Here is a 20,397-nt window from a genome sequence, read left to right as displayed (position 1 = left end):
TAGGGAAAACTCTCTACATTACGTGTTGAGATCAGCCTTGCAATTTCTCAGAAGCCATATTGTGCTACCCCCAAAAAAGCGAGGGTGAGACTTCTGGGTTTTTTTTCATTGTTCTGCGCAGGGTTAGGGGCTTTGAGAATTTTTCCCCACATTTCTCTGGACAGAGTGTATTTCTATTACTCTCAGTGACCGAGAAACCTTTTACAGCTGTTTGTATTTTCTGATCTGAAAATGCCTTTTGAGAACATCTTCCTTTGGGATTGAACTGAACCTTGGGAAACTGAATAGGATGCAGACTGCTGGAAAGGAAACTGTACACAGGACATTCATATTTGTCATCTATCACCTATCGCTCATCTCTCTCTCTCTCTCTCTCTCTCTCTCTCATCTATCTATCTATCTATCTATCTATCTATCTATCTATCTATCTATCTATCTATCATGTATCATTTATAATCTATCTATCTATCCCCCTCTCTCTTTCTCTCTCTCGCTTTGTCTATCATCTGTCCATCCGTCCATCCTATCTATCTATCTATCTATCTATCTATCTATCTATCTATCTATCTATCTATCTATTCCTATTCCAGTTAGGAATAACGCTAGATATTGTCTCTTCTCTAATCAAAGAAGCTACAGTAGTTTGCCATCTCTGCAAATACACTTATATGTTCACCAACCTTTCCTCCATTATAGGTGTTATCAAATCTTTCCACTTTTGAGCATATAATAATCTTCCTGTACTTGTATGTAAAAACAAATCTCCTTGACTCTTTTCCAACTCTCTGTCCATCAATCCCAAAAGAAAAGTCTCAGGTTTCAATTGTATATTAGTCCTTAAATTCTTCTGAAATAGTGTATGTATTAGTGACCAAAACATTCCAGCTTTTTTTACATGTTCACCAAATATGTTTAAAAAATATCTATTTATGTTCACATTTCCAATACGACACTTTATACATTCTAAACAATTCCTCTGCTCACAAATACCCAAAGTACATTCTTTTTTTAAAAAAACAATTATGTTTAAAATTAGAACACAGTGTAAATTTCAATGTTTTCATTGGGATATATGCCCAGCGTTCCATTTCTATATCACCTACTTTATTACCAAAAGATGCAACAACGACACAATATTTTACCAATTTCTGCAAAATTCTTTTTCCTTTGAAAGAAAATATAATGGCACATTCTCTCTCATGCACAGAGGAAAAAATGCAGGATTGTTTTATTTTGTTTTGTTTCATTTATTATTTTATTTTATCATTTCATTTCATTTATGATTTTGTTACTTATTATTTTATTTTATCATTTCATTTCATTTGTTATTTCATTTTTTAAACTGTTTTATTGGAATTTAGTTGTTTGGTTTAATTTAATTTTTGCCAAGCACCAGTTATGAGACCTGGAAATGAAGACTTAGAATGTAGCTTCTAATATTGCAAATCCCACTTTGCTGCAAGCCTTTTTTTAAAACAAAAAGTTTTGGTGAAAGAATCAGGAACCAGGAAGGCATCATAGGCTGCCGTTGCTCCCGAGCAGAAGGACCCCTCCTTTCTATTTTCCCAACTGATAACTTGATGACTTTAAAATAACACCCCCTCCCCCCCCAAAAAAGGCTCCCAAAAATTCCAAGAGCCATGGACAAGGTACAATGTGATGTTCCTTCTTCCGTTTGTAGAAACGGCTATGGGAACAGAGGCTGAAGCACCTCTACTCTTGCTAATAATTAAGTTGGGTCTCGATGGGGAATTTTATGTTCTCCTTGGTTGCCGTTCTGTGTGAGAGTGTGTTTACATTGCCAGGGGAGGGGAGAAAAAAAAGAATGCCCTCATACCATGAAAGGTCACATTGGAACATAAAATAGCCTGCCTGCAAACAAGAACAAGCCGGCAGACATTCCTTGAAAAATGGCATGTGTCATTTTTCTGACATGGCTAGCTGTGCGAAGGAAGGCCCCGTCGGTTGCTCCAAAGCCCGGTGGCTTAGCCAGCCCCCCCCCTTCCCTGGAGATTCATTGCATAGATGGATTTCCTGCATGGGGGGAAATTGTGTTTTATTTCCTTCTTCTCCTTCTTCTCCGTTGTTCCCTTCCTATTGAACTTAAAACTGCCCCGTTCAGTTTATTTTCCATTCTCAAAATCCCCCCACTTCCCCCCCCTTTTTTTTTAAATTGGAGAGAGCTTGAATCTAAATTTTTCCGGCAAGAAAATACTCCTTTTCTCTTCATTTTAACAGAAAGCTGAAAATGATCCTGGATCAGTCATAAACCTTGGGATGGGTATGTAAAAATTACCGTTCCGTAAAGCGTTTTGGAATTAAATTTGGGTTAAAAGTTTTATGATGAATGGTTTTCTTAGGGCCAGATATGATTCCCATGGAATTAATATCACTGTGCCTTTGGTGCTTAAAAAAGGAGAAAATATTTTCTGACTGAAATTCAGTGTAATATCGACATAAGATTAAACAAAACTGTCAATTTAATCATGTTTCAAATAATGTATGTTTTATTTATTTTATTTCTTGGAAGAGGACAGTAGAGAATCGGGATTTTAATCCTTAAAAAATAAAGCTTTTAATTAATGTAGTTAGTTGTACAATTTATTTCTGAGAAGCACTTTCCATGGTTATACACAATTGTTAAACACTTTAATAAAGCAACCATTATAAAATAATAGAAAACATAACTTTTAAAAATACATTTATAGCTTTGATTAATTTTATTATATTGTTTTACTAAATTGCTATACGATTTTCTCTTTTGTTAGTTTTATTGCTTTTATGAGGTTTTATGTTCTTGTAACCTGCCTTGAGTCACCACGTGTGAATAGGTGACAGTATAAATTTCCAAATAAATAAAATAATTAAATAATGCAAACGTTCTTGTGCCTCTGCAGCTAAATTCCAAGATCCTTCAGGAAAGTCAGATTTAGGTAACAGAAATTGGCTTTCCTGCAATATGTAAGTAGTATTTTAAAAGAGTAGCCCTGCTCAGATTGTAGGAAGGGAGGAGTACTTTTCTTTCAGAAAGAAAATATTTTGATTCATTCAAGAATGGATTCAAATGTAAGATTTCTCCTGAGTTTGTGACCTGATATCAACAATATTTCTTTCAAAGAAATTAAGATATTCAACATTCCATTCAAAACATCCAAAGTTTTCATTTTTATATTGATTGATTGAAGGTAACACCCCGAGCCTACAAAATTTCCATCAAAAGCCCCAAAACTTTCATTGCAATTCTTTTTTTTTGAAATATTATCCTTGCATCTTAAACAAACAAAACAACAACAAACAAACGAATGAACAAAACCCCACAACACATTTGTTCCTGCAATTTTAGGAAGATGTTTATTGAGAAGATATTCAGAACCAAGGTATAATATGTCTTATTCCCAATTTTAACAGTGATTTTTTTATATATATGTCACATGTTTGTTTGCTGAATTTGAAAATTAATATATATAATTGAGAACTAAAACCGAAGAACCCACCAACCTGAGAACAATGTAATTGTCAATGTCATATTTTTACATACAGTTTGAAAAAGCATTTTTTTCCCCCATTCTGTTTTCCGGATGGCTAAGCTGTTGCCTTTTCTCCCAGCTTCCTTTTCCCAGTTGTTGTTGCCATCACCCCTGACCTTCTCATAGCACTTAAATGCCCCACATTGAGTCCCGATCACAGATGGGCAGAGAAACCTCATCTGTCAGAAGGGCTACTGGCTTGGAGCTGGGGTCTCATTCCCCTCCTTGCCCAGGTCTAGAAGGACCATGTGTGAAATTCCTGAAAGGTTCAGTTACTTCGGCACAGCAGGGGCCAACATAGTTGAACTCCCTAATCTGCCGGAATGCTTCTTCCCTTGCCTGATATAGCCATTCTTTGGGGCGCAGAAGAGCCAGGCAGCAGCAATTCTGGTGTCAGATGGCCGGCACAGGTGCTGGTCATGGATGATTCCCACTAAGCCATACCATTCATTTCAAAAATTGCAAGAAGCCCTTGTCCTTTGGACCTCTCCAAGAGAAAGGGCGAGATGGAGCTCATACCCAGAAGATCATCAGGGTTAATGCTAAAAAAATATATACAGGCCCTAAAACAGGGAGGGCTAACCTTTTGGCCACTGAGTGCCAGAAATGCGTGGGTGCACATCCATAATGCAATGCGTGTGCAACCTCCACATATGTCCCACTCCTGTGCATGCATGCATGATCCCCCCTGTGCATGGCCCACCTACCACGCATGCACATGAGACCCACCCCTGAGCATGTGCACATGCCCCCCCTTGTGTGCACCCTGTCCCCCACATTGCTACATATCTACCAAGGATAGAAACCCACTGGTGATGTCACAATGACATCGCTGCCCCAGTTTGGTTGGTGCTGGTCCATGGGTGCTGCCATCTTTTCTTTTTAATTTTTTTTTTAGTTTTCTTCTTTTTCTGAGCATATGCAGAAGCCGAGGTTCCAGCACTGTGCATATGGTCACCATCTTGTTTTATGGCTTCCCCCACCCCCAGATTTTTTGGCACTGTGCATGCGCTCCCACACGAAGTGTGCATGCACAGCGCACCCATGCGGCAGGCCCATGCGGGGTAGGAGGAAGCAAACCAGCTGTGAGGGAAGTAAGACCCCACCCCTGGTGTCTACACAGGGGAGAGATTACTACTAGGTCACCTGGTCATTCCGATAGTGTTTACCTTCAGTGGTTGCTTAAAAATGAACGGATTGTAGTCAAAGCACAGATAGCTAGATTCTGCGCAGCAGCCCTAAAGATTCACTGGAACTTGATGAATTATAGCCCTTTTATATATTTAATGCACCGGTTTTTTGATATTATCATTCTGTTTTATTTTAATACCTAATAATTATAGGTTTGTATAATTTAAGGACTAATATTAAATTGTTAGGGGGGCACAATGGCTAAGCAGTTAAAGATGCTGAGTTTGTGAGCTGGAAAACTGAAAACCTGAGTTTGAGACCCAAGTGCAGTAGAACAGGGTGAGTTCCCGTTCCTTGCCTCAGCTCCTGCCCATCTAGCAGTTCGAAAACATGTGAATGCAAATAATAATAATAATAATAATAATAATAATAATAATAATAATAATTTATTAGATTTGTATGCCACCCCTCTCTGAGGACTCGGAGCAGCTACAACTGGACAGGGAAACCTTTACCTTTATTAAATTAAATATAGCTTAGGTTGTGCTCTTCTTTATGTGCAACTAAGAAACTGCCAAATTATGGTTTCAACATAGATTTTATTTGCTATTTGTTATTGTTGAACTTTTAATTAGATACTCTTTGAGCATTTTTAAATTGTACTGGTCCTTGACTGCCATAAATATTTGACAGAGGGGAGATTAAACAGAAGAATGCAAATTTGTATCTTGTTTCTGGTTGTCCTGTGACTCTCCTCTTATTTCTCACGCAATACAATTTGTAAGTTCCAGAAGTAGTGCTAGGAATGGACAGATGGGTCAGTCTGGGGGTGTACATGTCAGTCTCTCATTTTTACAATCAATTGAGAATTTTTTTTAAAAAATCCAAAAGCTTTGCATTAAAACTTGTATATACCTTGTTTTCCAAAGGTATTTAGTTTTGCTTTTACTCTTTGGGGTAATATCTGAAGGTTAGTAAAAGAAATTTCCCCAACTCAAGGATTATTTAGAAGTTTTAAAGCTTTCTTTTTTAAAAAAGAAGCCAACGGCTTTGCTAAATTGCAAAAAGTGTGAATATTTAAGAGTGAATGTTTGCAAATACAGTACAAAATTCAGTAAATTTGTGTTCTAATGGAAACTGAATCTCTTCCTCAATGTCTGCTTCCTTGTTGGGCAAACGCTGCTGTATTTTCAATCTACACTGGGCTTCCAATCTCTGAGCGAAGGAGATTCAGTGTCACAACAATTGGGATCGACAATTCCGCCACAGATCAATGCAGTCCCGAAACGAGACATTGCCTGTCTTGCCACCTCACAGTCATTAAATGAACCAAAGCAATTGCTAAGTGCAACGTCACACGGTCCAGGTCTATGGCCTTGACTCTGCTGGTCAGAAGCTGGCAAGCTGCAGGGCAAAAGTGGCAGCCCTGTGGCCTCGGGATGGTGAGGTTTGCCAATCCCTGTCTGTTGCAAAATACCCAAATCACGCTCAGATCAGTGAAGGACGGCCGTCCTCAGCACTATCGGGGCACCCTGCGAGGGCATTGTGGGGGCATGCATGTCAGGCAGGCATGGGCGTGCCTGTCAGTGCGAGATTTGCATGCGCAAGCACAATCTTATGCGAGGATGCGTGTGCAAGATTTTGGAGATTTTCGGCGATATTTTTACTTCTACGCATGCACAGAAGCCAAATCTTGTGCGGTGTGTGTATACATGTGCGCACATTGGGGACACACAGCTGTGTGTGTGCATCCCAAAAGTCACTACTGGAGCAGAGCACCTTACTGCCCCAATAGCGGCCCATCCCTGCTTCAAATGGTCCTGGAGATTCCGCAATGACAGTTCGAAGTGTGAGGCTCAGTTGTAAAATGACTTTTTCAGGGCCATCCCAGCTTCAAAAGTTTGCTAAACGTTTAGCAGGTGTGAAGCAAGGTCTACTTGTATGCCATTCCTCACTCTCCAAACTCTGGAAATAGGGCGAAAGGATTTCTCCCCGATTTCATTTGTCCCCTCATTCCAAGGATAAATTTAGGATCTTCTCCATGAGCCACGGTGATGCAAGGGGTGAGAGTGTAGTATTGCAGGCTAGTTCTGCTGACTGCTGGCTGCCTGCAATTTGGCAGTTTGAATCTCACCACGCTCAAAGTTGACTCAGCCTTCCACCCTTCCAAGGTGGGTGAAATGGGGACTTGGATTGTTGGAGGCAAGAGGCATTGTGAAGCAGTACATAAGTCTAAGGGCTATTGCTTGAGAAGGAAGGAAGGAAGGAAGGAAGGAAGGAAGGAAGGAAGGAAGGAAGGAAGGAAGCCATAATAGTGCAGTGGTCAGAATGTACTATTGTAGGCAGACTCTGCCAACTGCCAGCAGTTTGATCCTAACTCAAGCATCCATCATTAAAATGTTCATTAAAATGAGGACCCAGATTGTTGGGGGCAAGGGGCTGACTCTATGAATCACTTAGAGAGGGCTGTAAAGCATTCTAAAGTGATATAGAAGTCTGAGTACTATTGCTATTAACTCTTGTCAATTACTTGATCTATCTGCAATCTTACACACACTCCTCAACATCTTATTTTTTTTTTTGGTATCATGGTGGCCAGAACTGGACACATCACTCCAAGTGTGGCCTCATTAGTGCAGTATAGAATGGTGCCCATGATCTTGATGTTATCCTTCTGGAGATGCTTCAACATGCAACATGATAGGAATGGAAATGGATCCTCTTAAAAAGAAACCAGCCCTGGTTTTGTCCAGATTCTGCAATGGTTCTGGCCCAGTTGGGCCTCCTTTTGGGGGCCGTGCCCCTCCATTTGCCCCACCCAGGAGTGGCTTGCTCTTGCCTGCTTACCAGTGCGCTGTGTGTCCCCTCGTGCAATTTTGCTTCTGTGCTTGTGCAGGAAGCAAAAAGTGCCAAAACCTCACGCACACATGATTTTGGAGAATTTTTTACTTCAGTGCAAAAACGTGCATGCAAGAATTTCCCCTCACAAGATTTTGCTTCCAGCATAATAATAATAATAATAATAATAATAATAATAATAATAATAATAATAATAATAATAATAATTTAATAATAATAATAATTTATTAGATTTGTATGCCGCCCCTCTCCGGAGACTCAGAGCGGCTCACAACAATAACAACAATGTGACAAATCCAATATATTTAAAACAAATCTAAAATAAGCCATTATTAAAACCATGCAACACAAACATACCCTACATAAACAATATAGATTAGATTAGATTAGATTTATTGGATTTATATGCCGCCCCTCTCCGTAGACTCGGGGTGGCTCACAACAATGGTAAAAAACAATACATAGTAACAAATGTAATATTTAGCAATCTAAATTACAGTTTTAGGTTAATAATATAAGCCCAGGGGTATCTCAATTTTCCCATGTCTGATGACATAGGTGGGTCTTCAGCAGCTTACGAAAGGCAAGCAGGGTGGGGGCGGTTCTGATCTCTGGGGGGAGTTGATTCCAGAGGGCTGGGGCCGCCACAGAGAAGGATCTTCCCCTGGGGCCCGCCAGATGACATTGTTTAGTCGACGGCATGCGTAGGAAGAAAAATAAAACCAAAAATTCAAAAAAGAGATGATATTGCAAAGATAGCACCGGCGCCATCACACGCAAAATTGAACAATCTGCAGGGCGCTATCATAACGGAGGTCCGGGGCACACCGGTAGGAGCCTGCCACTGGCCCTACCCAAAAAAACTGTGTGTGGCTTTCGCTTTGCCAAAAGCAGGGTGGCTCTGTCCTCAGCCACCAGGACAAAGTTTAAGTGACAAACATTTCTGCCTTCTCAGCCTGAGTATTGCCAGGGGAATTTCCGAGGAAATGCTTCCCCTCCCCGTCTCTGTACCCAGAGCAAACCTCCCATCTTGAAGGCTTAATTCCTCCGGCCTCCACGAAAGCCCAGTCCAACTAACACCGCCAACCTGCATTTCATATGATTAGTTAGTGAAAACTTGCCAAGTTGAGTTTGCAGGCTGCCAAGTCAAGTCAATTTACTCTGATGCCTGGAAACCTTAATCCCACTTTAATCTCCGCTGTGCCCTTGACATAATGGAATTTAGTTACAAGGCTCATGTCATTGGACAAGGCGTATTAAACATTTTAGTGCAAACTCCTCCCCAGCGTTCCTTCATTCCTTCATTCCTTTCTTCCCTCTTCCTTCCATCCCCGTCCCACCTTCCTTCCTTCCTTCTTCCTCCCTACTTCCCTCTTACCTCTCTCCACTTTCCTCCCTCCCTCCACTTTCCTCCCTCCCTCCCTTCCACCCTCCCTCTTCCTTTCTTCCTTCTTCCCTCCTTCCCTCCCTCCTCCTTCCTTCCTTCCTTGCTTGCTTCATTCCTTCTTTCCTTCCCTCCCTCCCTCCATGCTGGTTTATCTTTTGGCCTTACAGCCTCCTCCCTCCCTCTGTTTTCAGTCTAGTGAACTTGACCAAGATCATCTTGCAAATATGTGGGGGTGAGCAGGAAAAGGGACTATTGTGTGTGTATAAACTTGTTCATTACTGGTATCCTGGCCTTCATTTGATTTGGGATTTCTAAGCTCACCGAGCCTTGGGATGGGTGTATTTTCTTTCAGACTTGATTGGATAAAAAGATTTGCATAGAAGAAGCCACAAAGAGTCCCCAGTCATTAAAAAGGCAGGTGCCCTTTGAAACCCATTGAAAGAAAAGGAGAAGAGACCAACAGCTGAAGTATTTCCAACAAGGGGCACCGGTCATTTGACTAGGGCAGGTTGAAGGAATGCAAAAGATACTGGAGGAAGAGGCCCGGTGACGTCCTTGGAGAGGGAAAAGGAGCCGAACCCTGACAGCAGCTCTATTATGCCACGAGAAGGGCGACATTTAAAGTGCAACCCTAGCCAGGTCCATTCTCTCTCCCCCCCCCCTCCATAGATCAGGATAACATAACCCCTTTATTAAATAGTTTAAGGGCCCTTTGGAGGGATCGGAGGCCCTTTTCTTTAATTGGGGACCAGGTGTTATGTTTTAAAATGAGTTTTTTATGATGAGGTTTTAATCAAACGGCAGTTAGTGAGTGTTATCTCCTCCAAAGAGGAATTTTAAACCGGTCTGTTAAAAAACATAAAATAAAGGCAGGGAGTTTCTTCTACGTTTAATCATGTGGATTCTCAAAAGTTGGGGTCCCATGAAAGAGACTTCTGGGGTTCTTTGTAAGGTACAAAGGGATTTTTCAAGGAGAGGAGTAATCTAGAAGCAAGGAGGAATTTCCTAACAGTGAGAACAATTAATCAGCAGAATGGCTTCCCTTCAGAAGTTGTGGATGCTCCATTACTGGGGGCTTTTAAGGAGGAGACTGGATAGCCACTCATCTGAAATGGTAAAGGGCAGCGATGGTGAACCGATGGCATGGGTGCCACAGGTGGCATGTGGAGCCATATCTGAAGGCATGTGAGGCATTGCTCTATGTCAGCTCCTTGCACGCTGGCCAGCTGGTTTTCAGCCTTCTTTTCAGCCATTGTCACTCTCCCCAGGAAAGCCCCCTGAACTTTGGGGACAGTGAAAAATGGCCCAACAGGCCTACTGGAACTCCGGAGGCATCAGTGAGGGGATGCAGGGACAGTGCAGGGGTTGTGCACATGCGCAAGGGGAGGGCATTGTATTATGGGTGTGGACACACATGCACACACTATTGCGCTCGCACACACTCTTTGGGCACCCGGGCCAAAAAAGATTTGCATCACTGGTATAGGGTCTCCTGCTTGAGCAAGAGGTTGGACTAGATGACCTCCAAGGTCCTTTTCAACTCTTTTATTCTCAACTGTTGTGCCGTACTCACACAACACATTAAACCCCGTTGTCTTATTTTGCACCAGCCTCGTACCGTTTGCCAATTTATAAAAGACGTCAGCACTAAACTAGAAACAAACCACTTTTGTTTTGTCTTCACTTAGCATTGATATGAATCCTTTTTCTTGCTCTTGAGCAATGACGGCAGAGTGGTTAATTTTATTAATCAAGACATAAATGCAAATCTTTGGAGAGGGGAGGCATACAAGTCCAATAAATTATTATTAAATTATTATTATTATTAGCCAAGAAATAAATGTAGTATTGCATGCTAATTCTGCTGACTGCCAGCAGTTCGATCCTGACTGGTTCAAGGACTGACTCAGCCTTCCATCCTTCCAAGGTCAGTCAAATGAGGACCCAGATTGTGGGGGGCAAGAGGCTGACTCTGTAAACTGATTAGAGGGGGCTGTGAAAGCACTGCGAAGCTGTATATAAGTCTTACGGCTATTTCTGTGTTTTAGAATGGTAGATGCTATGGATCTAAGAATAACAGCAAGCAGACGTGAGATGAAATGTGAATGTCTATGGAACACATTCGTGGACATATTTAGAACAAGCCTCCTTAGATAGCTTCCTACTTTCTATCCACATCTTTCACAGTCCATCCCTTTTTGGCTGCCTCAGCCGGAACTTTTCCGAAGAAAGAAGAGTTGATGTTTAAAAAGGAAACAGCTGGATTAGAAAAGCAAGGAGAACTGGGGCAGATCCAGTTTCATTAGCTGAGTTGGGGGCCGCAGAGGAGAACAACTGGGAAAGGGGCCACGAAAGAAGCAGAGTGTGTGTGTGTGGGGGGGGAGAAGCTTGGTAGGAAACTGAGGGGCATAAAGGACTAATAATGAAGAATGGAAAGTGAGAAGGAGCCAAGAAAAACAAGCAATAAATAGACGGAAAAGGGAGGGGGGAGTCAAAAGAGGGGGAAACGTAGCTTGCAGCCATGTAACAGGAAGAGCATGTGGCTTGATGCAGGCGTTCAAAATTGCAAAAACTTATCAGTCCTTCCAAAAATGGAAGGTCCTGATGAAACATCAGCAGGGAATAAGTTAGGATCCACTTTTAGATGCAATTCTCTGCCTAGAAAGAAGAGTAAGACTGTAGTTTTCCTTAACCCCCCCCACCCCGAAATATATCTCTTTATAGCTCTGACTCTGTCTCTCTTTCTTCATCCATCCATCTATTTGAATGCCCTCACTCTGCTAAACAAATAATTCCCTCACCACTGTCAAACTATTCATTCTGACTATTACTAATAATCTTCTAATTGTTCCTATCACCCATTTCCTCCCACATGACTGTATGACTGTAACTTCTTGTTTGCATCCTTATGATTTATATTAATATGGATTGTTTCCTGATTTGAACCCTATGACAATCATTAAGTGTTGCACCTCATGATTCTTGACAAATGTCTCTTTTCTTTTATGTACACTGAGAGCATCTGCACCAAAGACAAATTCATTGGATGTCCAATCACACTTGGCCAATAAAGAATTTCTATTCTATTCTATTCTATTCTATTCTATTCTATTCTATTCTATTCTATTCTATTCTATTCTATTCTATTCCATTCCATTCCAGACCAAACTTTCCTGTTTCTGGTTTAATTGTTTTCAACACCAGCAATTGTTTCAATAACTGAATTGGAATCTGCCTGTTGGCATCTTCATCTATTCTATTATGTAGAGCCTTAGTGGTGCAGTGGTTAGAGTGTATTACTACAAGCTACTTCTGCTGATCACCGGCTGCCCAAAGTTTCTATCTATCTATCTATCTATCTATCTATCTATCTATCTATCTATCTATCTATCTATCTATCTATCTATCTATCTATCTATCTATCATTTCTCTCTTATCTATCTAGATCATCTATCATCTGTTTATTCCTTGGTAGTTCCCCAAACAGCTAATTCTTGAGTTTTGAGACCATTATTGATAGGAATTAATAGTTGAAATATCTGAAAGATTTTAAGCACACTTAGGGTTAGGGTTAATGAAAGAAACATTGGTTTAGAACGTCTCAGGTGTGTACACCCCCCAAAGGAAATTGGACTGTTTTTATTTGAGGAAGAAATGTTGGTTCTCGTCCAAGAAACCCCAACAGTTGTAATTGATTAGTTCATTTGGTTTAGAATTAAATTTGCAAGAAGACAAGAATTTCGATGAAATTATTGTGGGAATTCTTCAATTAATTTTATTAGTCAAGACATAGCTAATGGGTGGGTTTCTTCCATGGTACAATTTGGGGGAATTGTATTAAAAGGAAGACATCTGAAATAAATGTTTTACATTGGGCTTTTGTGAGTGGCAGCCTAATTGTTATTATGCACAGGATGAGTTGTTCTTTGGAAATCTTTGGAGAATTTCTCTTTCTCTTGCAAAAATGTCAATTAACCATCCTTTCCTAAGACCTGGTAAGGAATTTCAAAAATTGGGGTGTAAAATTATTATCCTGTGGAATTATTTATTTATTTCATTTATTTGCTGCTTCTCTGCTGGCGTGTTGAGGCAGTGGATGCAGTACTGAAGACAACTCTACCAGCAATCTGAAGTTTGATCTTGATGGGGTTCAAGGTTGACTCAGCATTCCATCCGGGGGGGGCTGCTGCCCAGACGGGGGGGACGGAGACACAGTGGGGTAGCGAAGATGGAGCCCCACCCCAGAGCACCCAATTTGCACTGAAAGATGTTGAAAGAGAATGCAGGGCGTCCTACATAAACCACGCCCACCGTGTGGTAGTAAAAATTTTGGTAGCGCTTCACTGGTTCCCTCCTTCTAAGATCGGTAAAATGGGGAAACAGATTGCCGAGGGCAATTTTCTAACAGTGAGAACCATTAACCAATAGAATGGTTTGCCTTCAGAAATTTTGGATGTTCCATTACCAAAGGCTTTAAAGATGTCATTTGTCTGAAATGTTAGAGGGTTGTGATAGTGAATCTATGGCACGCATGCCACAGGTGGCACATGGAGCCATATCTGAGGGTGCATGAAGCATTGCTCTATGTCAGCTCCAGTGCATATGTGCACACTGGCCAGATGCTGAGTCCTTGAAGAGGGGCAGCATACAAATCTAATAAATACTACTACTATTATTATTATTATTATTATTATTATTATTATTATTATTATTATTATTATTATTATTATCAGCCTTCCAGAGGACAGGAGGTGAATATTTTTGCCTTTCCCAGGCTTTAGGAGCCTTTCCTAAAGCCCAGGGAGGGTGAAAAACGCCCCAATGGCCCGATTAGAAATTTGTTTGCAAACTTCTGGTAAGCCTGTTGGGTCTATTTTTTGCTATCCACAACCACTGGAGGCTTCCCTGAAGCCTGGGAAAGGTGAAGACAATCTCCCCCCTGCCCTCCGGAAGGCCAGAGATCAGCTGGAATCCATTTTTTTGTGATCCACAGGATCTGGAGGCTTCAGTGAGCCCTTTATGCGTGCATTGGGGGAGACCATTGCATTATAGGTGTGGGCACGCATGTGTTATCATGTGCACACATGTCCTTTTAACACTGAGCAAAAAAAGGTTTGCCATCACTGGTATAGGGTCTCCCGCTTGAGACCCCAAGGTCTCTTCCAACTCTGTTAGTCTGTTCTTGTGATGACTCTGGGTGTGGCACAAAGACAACACAGCCAGAAAACCAGTATGAGTCCCTTTATTGGCACCAACTTTGTGTCCAACATCCCGTTTACTCTCCGGCCTGGAGAAAAGCTCTCCCACAAATCTGCAGCAGCTTCTGGCTGCAGATACTCTGGTTCAAACGTTGTAAGCAGATTGACTGCAATCAACCATTCCACTCCGAAGGCAAGATATTGAATCCCAGAAGGGAGATAAGCACACAGAAGCACAACAATACTTCAAACAGTCAGGAGGAATACCAGGAATGCAGGACACAACTCTCAACAAAATATGAATTCAGCATTTGTTCCTGACAAATGCCCCTCCCAACTACCTCTCCTTTAAACTCCATCCCCAGGTGTACCTTGTGAAGTGAAACAGGGCCCTTTCCTTCCTAATAAGCCAGACTGCCTACATTGCTCTCTTCTGCATTCTTCCTTGCATGTCCTCGGATGAGGGAGGGAGAGGGCCTTGGTCTTCATTTGCACCCACTCTCCCTTGTTCTGCTTCTTCCCTGCTCTGCACAGCCTGACTTTGCCCTTCCCCAGTTTCCTCCACAGCCAACGGAACCACTCTCCTGCTCTCTGTCAGCTGTTTGTCTTCCATCTCAAAGTCAGACTCTGACCACTGCATGACAGTTCTGTTCAACTCATTGTTATGCCACACACACATTGAATCTAACCACTGGCTTCACTCCATTGTCGTATTTTGCACCATACATTAAAATGGCTAGCCTGGTACTATTTGCCAATTTTTTAAAAAAAATCAGAGGTAAGCTAGAAACAAATCACGTTTGTTTTGTCTTGATTATCATGTGATGCAAACCCTAACCCTTTCCTCTTTCACTTTCTCTTGAGCCATGGAAGAGTAAGTCTGAATCCGATCGAACACTTGTAAGAGCTCATATTAAGACTTACAAAGTGGCGCTCAAGGCGGCAAGATGCGCGTATCATGCCGCTCTGATTGCATCAGCGGAATCCCGCCCACCCGCTCTGTTTAGGGTGACCTGCTCCCTTCTTAATCAGGGGGGAGTTGGGGAGCCCTTGCAGAGTAGTGCTGAGGATTTTAACATGTTTTTCGCTGATAAAATCGCTCGGATCCGGGCGGACCTCGACTCCAATTGTAAAACAGAGTCAACTGACAACGAGTCAGTCGAGGTGACTGGGGCTAAACGTCTTTGTCCACCTGTCTGGGCGGAGTTTGACTTGGTGTCACCTGATGAAGTGGACAAGGCCATTGGAGCTATGAGTTCCGCCACCTGTTTACTGGATCCATGTCCCTCTTGGCTGGTTTCGGCCAGTCGGGAGGTGACACGGAGCTGGGTCCAGGAGATTGTCAATGCCTCCTTGGAGAGGGGGTCCTTTCCGGCCCTTTATAAGGAGGCACTTTTGTGCCCCCTCCTCAAGAAGCCTTCCCTGGACCCAGCCGTGCTTAATAACTACCGTCCAGCCTCCAACCTTTCCTTTATGGGGAAGGTTGTTGAGAAGGTGGTGGCACTTCAACTCCAGCGGTCCTTGGAAGAAGCCGATTATCTAGGTCCTCAACAGTCTGGATTCAGGCCCGGCTACAGCACGGAAATTGTTTTGGTCGCGTTGATGGATGATCTCTGGCGGGCCCGGGACAGGGGCTTGTCCTCTGTCCTGGTGCTCCTTGACCTCTCAGCAGCTTTCGATACCATCGACCATGGTATCCTTCTGCACCGGCTGGAGGGGTTGGGAGTGGGAGGCACTGTTCTCCAGTGGTTCTCCTCCTACCTCTCCGGTCAGTCGCAGTCGGTGTTAGTGGGGGATCAGAGGATGACCTCGAGGTCTCTCCCTTGTGGGGTGCCTCAGGGGTCGGTCCTTTCCCCCTTGCTATTTAATATCTACATGAAACTGCTGGGCGAGGTCATCCATGGACATGGGGTGAGGTATCATCAATACGCCGATGATACCCAGTTATACATCTCCACCCCATGAAGCAGTGGACGTGATGTGCCGGTGCCTGGAGGTTGTTGGGGCCTGGATGGGTGTCAACAAACTCAAACTCAATCCAGACAAGATGGAGTGGCTGTGGGTCTTGCCTCCCAAGGACAATTCTATCTGTCCATCCATTACCCTGGGGGGGAATTATTGACCCCCTCAGAGAGGGTCCGCAACTTGGGCATCCTCCTCGATCCACAGCTCACATTAGAGAAACATCTTTCAGCTGTGGCGAGGGGGGCATTTGCCCAGGTTCGCCTGGTGTGCCAGTTGCGACTCTATTTGAACCGGGAGTCATTGCTCACAGTCACTCATGCCCTCATCACCTCGAGGCTCGACTACTGTAACGCTCTCTACATGGGGCTACCTTTGAAAAGTGTTCGGAAACTTCAGATCGTGCAGAATGCAGCTGCGAGAGCAATTATGGGCTTCTCTAAGTATGCCCATATCACTCCAACACTCCGCAGTCTGCATTGGTTGCCGATCAGTTTCTGGTCACAATTCAAAGTGTTGGTTATAACCTATAAAGCCCTTCATGGCACCGGACCAGAATATCTCCGGGACCGTCTTCTGCCGCACGAATCCCAGTGACAGGTTCAGTCCCACAGAGTTGGCCTTCTCCGGGTCCCGTCGACTAAACAATGTCGTCTGGCGGGACCCAGTGGAAGAGCCTTCTCTGTGGTGGCTCCGACCCTCTGGAACCAACTCCCCCTGAGATTAGGATTGCCCCCACCCTCCTTGCCTTTCGCAAACTTCTTAAAACCCACCTCTGCCGTCAGGCATGGGGGAACTGAAACATCTCCCCCTTGCCCATGTTGTTTTGGTGTTAGATTGATTGTGTGCTTGTTTTTTAATATTCTGGGGTTGTCTTTTATTAATTTTTTAGCTTAACATTGTAATTGGATTGGTGGGTATTGGATTTGTTATTATGTATTGTTTTTACTTGTTGTGAGCCGCCCCGAGTTTGCGGAGAGGGGCGGCATATAAATCCAATAAATCAAATCAAATCAAATGGTAGGTCAGTGATTAAAATGCAATATTACAGGCAAACTCTGCCCACAGTCTGGAGTTCAATCCTGACCAACTTGAGGTTGACTCAGCTTTCCATCTTTCCGAGTTTGGAAAAATGAGGACCCCAGATGGTTGGGGGCAAGATGCTAATTCTGTAAAGTGTTTCGATAAAAGCTAATTCTGTAAACTGTGAAGCGGTATATAAATCTAAGTGCTATTGCTTTTGTTTCCAGGCTACATTAAGCAGTTTGCAACAATAAAAACAGAGAAATTAAAATAATTGTAAACAGAATAGTAGTAAACTAATTGAACAACATATAAATGAAAAAGACAACATGGCTTATACTCATGGCTGATTTGTAAAGATGCCAGATTCTTTTCTGCAATTATTAGGAAATTTGTCCATTAAAAGAGTAAGACTTTAAAAAAAAAAAACACACTTGATGTTATAATACTGAGTCAAAGATTACCCAGGAAGAGTTTAATCATTTTAAAATAGGCATAACCCAGCCGTCTATTTAAGATGCACTTCTGTTGCTTCAGGAAATAATCAATGTTATTAAACGTATGAAAATAGTAAAAGTTCCCAGTCCCAATTCAATGGGAATACGACATATATTGATTTTGTTTTGTTGTTTAATATTGTTCAATATTTAGAATAATGCTTTTTTAAAAAAAGATACAAAGTTTTTCAACTTTTTCTAATCAGAGATGTATACCTGATTTTTTAAAAAAAACCGATAAAGATTTTGCTATCACCCCAACATTTTGTTAAGCATTGATGCCATAATTTAACAATGAGTCTAGTACATAAATTATCCATTGTGAATGGACTGATTTTAACAAGGCAGACAGATCTTGGTGGATCTAATGCTACAATACAATTTGAAACTTTAAGAATACTTTTAGAAAATCTGAATTCAATAACGGTGGCTTTACTTGCAGAGACAGAAAAGGCCTGTGATATGCAGTTTAAATTTCTGGAAGATATTTCCTTCATTGTTTTAATCCACTGAATCGTTTTATATCAACTAGATTATAATGTTGAATTCTGATTCCTCTCCTGGTATATATATGACTAGGATGGTACCATTTCGGCCTTGTTCTGGCCTCATCAGCTAGCCACACCCTTCCTTACTGGGATTCGATCTGGCAGCTTCTGGCTTGTAAGGCAGAGAATTAACAGTTGAGCCACCAGACCTGATCCCTCCATACAGAATATAGTTGTCAGCTATGAATAAATTAACCGCCTTGAAATGGTCCTGGGTTGGGCCTAGAGGCAAAAAGGAGCTGTGATGTGATCCGACATTATATATATATATATATATATATATATATATATATATATATATATATATATATGTGTGTGTGTGTGTGTGTGTGTGTGTGTGTGTGTGTGTGTGTGTGTGTGTGTGTGTGTGTGTGTGTGTGTGTGTCACATGTTGTTGTTTTTTGCTTAATTTGAAAATTAAGGAAACCAGCCCTCAAACGTAACCCAGCCATAAAAACTGAAACCAGACTCAGAACACACGCAAAACAATCAAGTAGCCTGCAAGCTCCAACTACTCAGGATATCACGCCTAATCAACAACGATTAACTAATCAGCATACCTCAGCTACATCAACGACCCCAGGTGTTACCCCACTGACTCAGCAGGAAGTTTCTACACAGCAGGCAATTGCTGAGCCATCAAACCACACCCAGCCACCAGTATTTATAGAAGGAAGGCAGCTCAGGTCTCGCTGTGTTCGCCCTAGAACAAGGAGAGAAACACCAGCCTGAAGATGACGAGTGGGACCTCGTCGAAACGTCGCCAGAAATTTCCAAATCCTACACGGGAAGAAACCCGAATATACCAAGACAATCATACCTGTACCCGTGAAAATCTACGAAAACAAATATATATATAGGGTTCTGATCTGATAGCTCTAACTGCTAGTTCTCTGCTTTACAAGGCAGAGTTCACCAGATCGAATCCCAGTAAAGGAAAGGGTGTGTCTAGCTGATGAGGCCAGAACAAGGCCTGGGAGGGGAATCCAAAATTAATATATATATACCGGGAGAGGAATCAGAATTCAACATTATATATATGACGGTCTTGGTATATTCGGGTTTCTTCCCATGTAGGATTCAGAGATTTCTGGTGACATTTTGATGAGGTCCCACTCGTCATCTTCAGGCTGGTGCTTCTGTCCTTGTTTTAGGGCGAACATAGCGAGACCTGAGCTGCCTTCCCTCTATAAATACTTCTGGGTGGGTGTGAGTATTTATAGAGGGAAGGCAGCTCAGGTCTCTCAGGTTCATGCTATCATGACTACTTCCTCTGTATTTTCATAATTTAGTAAATAATTGTACATTTTGGAAATAATTTTTTTATCTGATCCTATTAAGATTTTATCTATTTCACTAGATAAATTCAAATTCAACTAGGTCTTTTTTATATCTACTTTGTACTTGAAAATATGGTAACCAATCTAACTCCAGGACAATGTTCTATTTGACGTTCCAATTGCTCTGAAGAGAGATAAAGGTTATTTTATATTTTAAAATTACTTAGTTTAGTTTATTGATTAGCCCATCAAAAAACAGAGTTCTAAGCACAAATTATGACTAAAGTCCTATAAAAGCCTTTAAAAACAATTTAAAATGAAATTGCCATAAAATGCAATTTAAAATGAAATTGCAATAAAGTACAATAATTTAATATATAGATGAATAGCATAAGATAAAATTATATTTCACTATCACCTCTACAATGTACCCCAATCGGTCTCACATATGCCAATCTCAGCTGAACATTTTACTCAAGTACTGTGTCGTATTAAATGTGGTTTTCAAATTCTGGCCTCACATAAAGTAAGTTGTTTTCATATGGGGTTCCCAAGGGGTCATTCGTTTCGTATATGAACCAAGGCACTCCATCGCTAGTGGCTTTTAAGAAGAAACAGCTGTCTGTCTGAAATGGCACAGGGCAGTGATGGCAAAGCTTTTTTGGTTCACGTGCCAAAAGAAGGGGCGTGGGGGACACGCACATCTGTGCTCAGACTCATAATTCCATGTGCCCCCCACACATGTACATGTGACCCCCCCTCCAAGCACATGATGCCACACCTGTTTTTCACTCTCCCCAGGCTTCAGAACCTTTCTAGGAGTTGGGGAGGGTGATAACGGCCTTCCGCTCCCTTGGAGGCACTCTGTTGGGAAATGGGCCTCCAGGGGAGGAAGGACATTTTTTGTCTCCCCAGGTTCCTAGAAAGGCTCTGAAGTCTGCAGAGAGTGAAAAAAATGGAACTTCCGGTTCAACCGGAAATTGGC

At 42.0% G+C, this 20,397-nt stretch overlaps 1 long non-coding RNA gene across 1 annotated transcript in view; it reads left to right on the top strand.

Annotated features, from left to right (window-relative positions):
• Positions 1-2,017: 2,017 nt before the first annotated feature.
• The window catches only part of LOC139172932 (uncharacterized), a 30,272-nt gene continuing 11,892 nt past the window's right edge, over positions 2,018-20,397 (top strand). The window contains exon 1 of the long non-coding RNA XR_011559954.1: positions 2,018-2,281. This is a non-coding gene — a long non-coding RNA (uncharacterized lncRNA). The remainder of the gene's footprint in view (positions 2,282-20,397) is intronic.

This window comes from Erythrolamprus reginae, chromosome 10 (assembly GCF_031021105.1).
Source record: "Erythrolamprus reginae isolate rEryReg1 chromosome 10, rEryReg1.hap1, whole genome shotgun sequence".
Taxonomy (NCBI): Eukaryota; Metazoa; Chordata; class Lepidosauria; order Squamata; family Dipsadidae; genus Erythrolamprus; species Erythrolamprus reginae.
The sequence above is the reverse complement of the archived record's forward strand: the minus strand, read 5'-3'. Positions and strand labels throughout refer to the sequence as shown.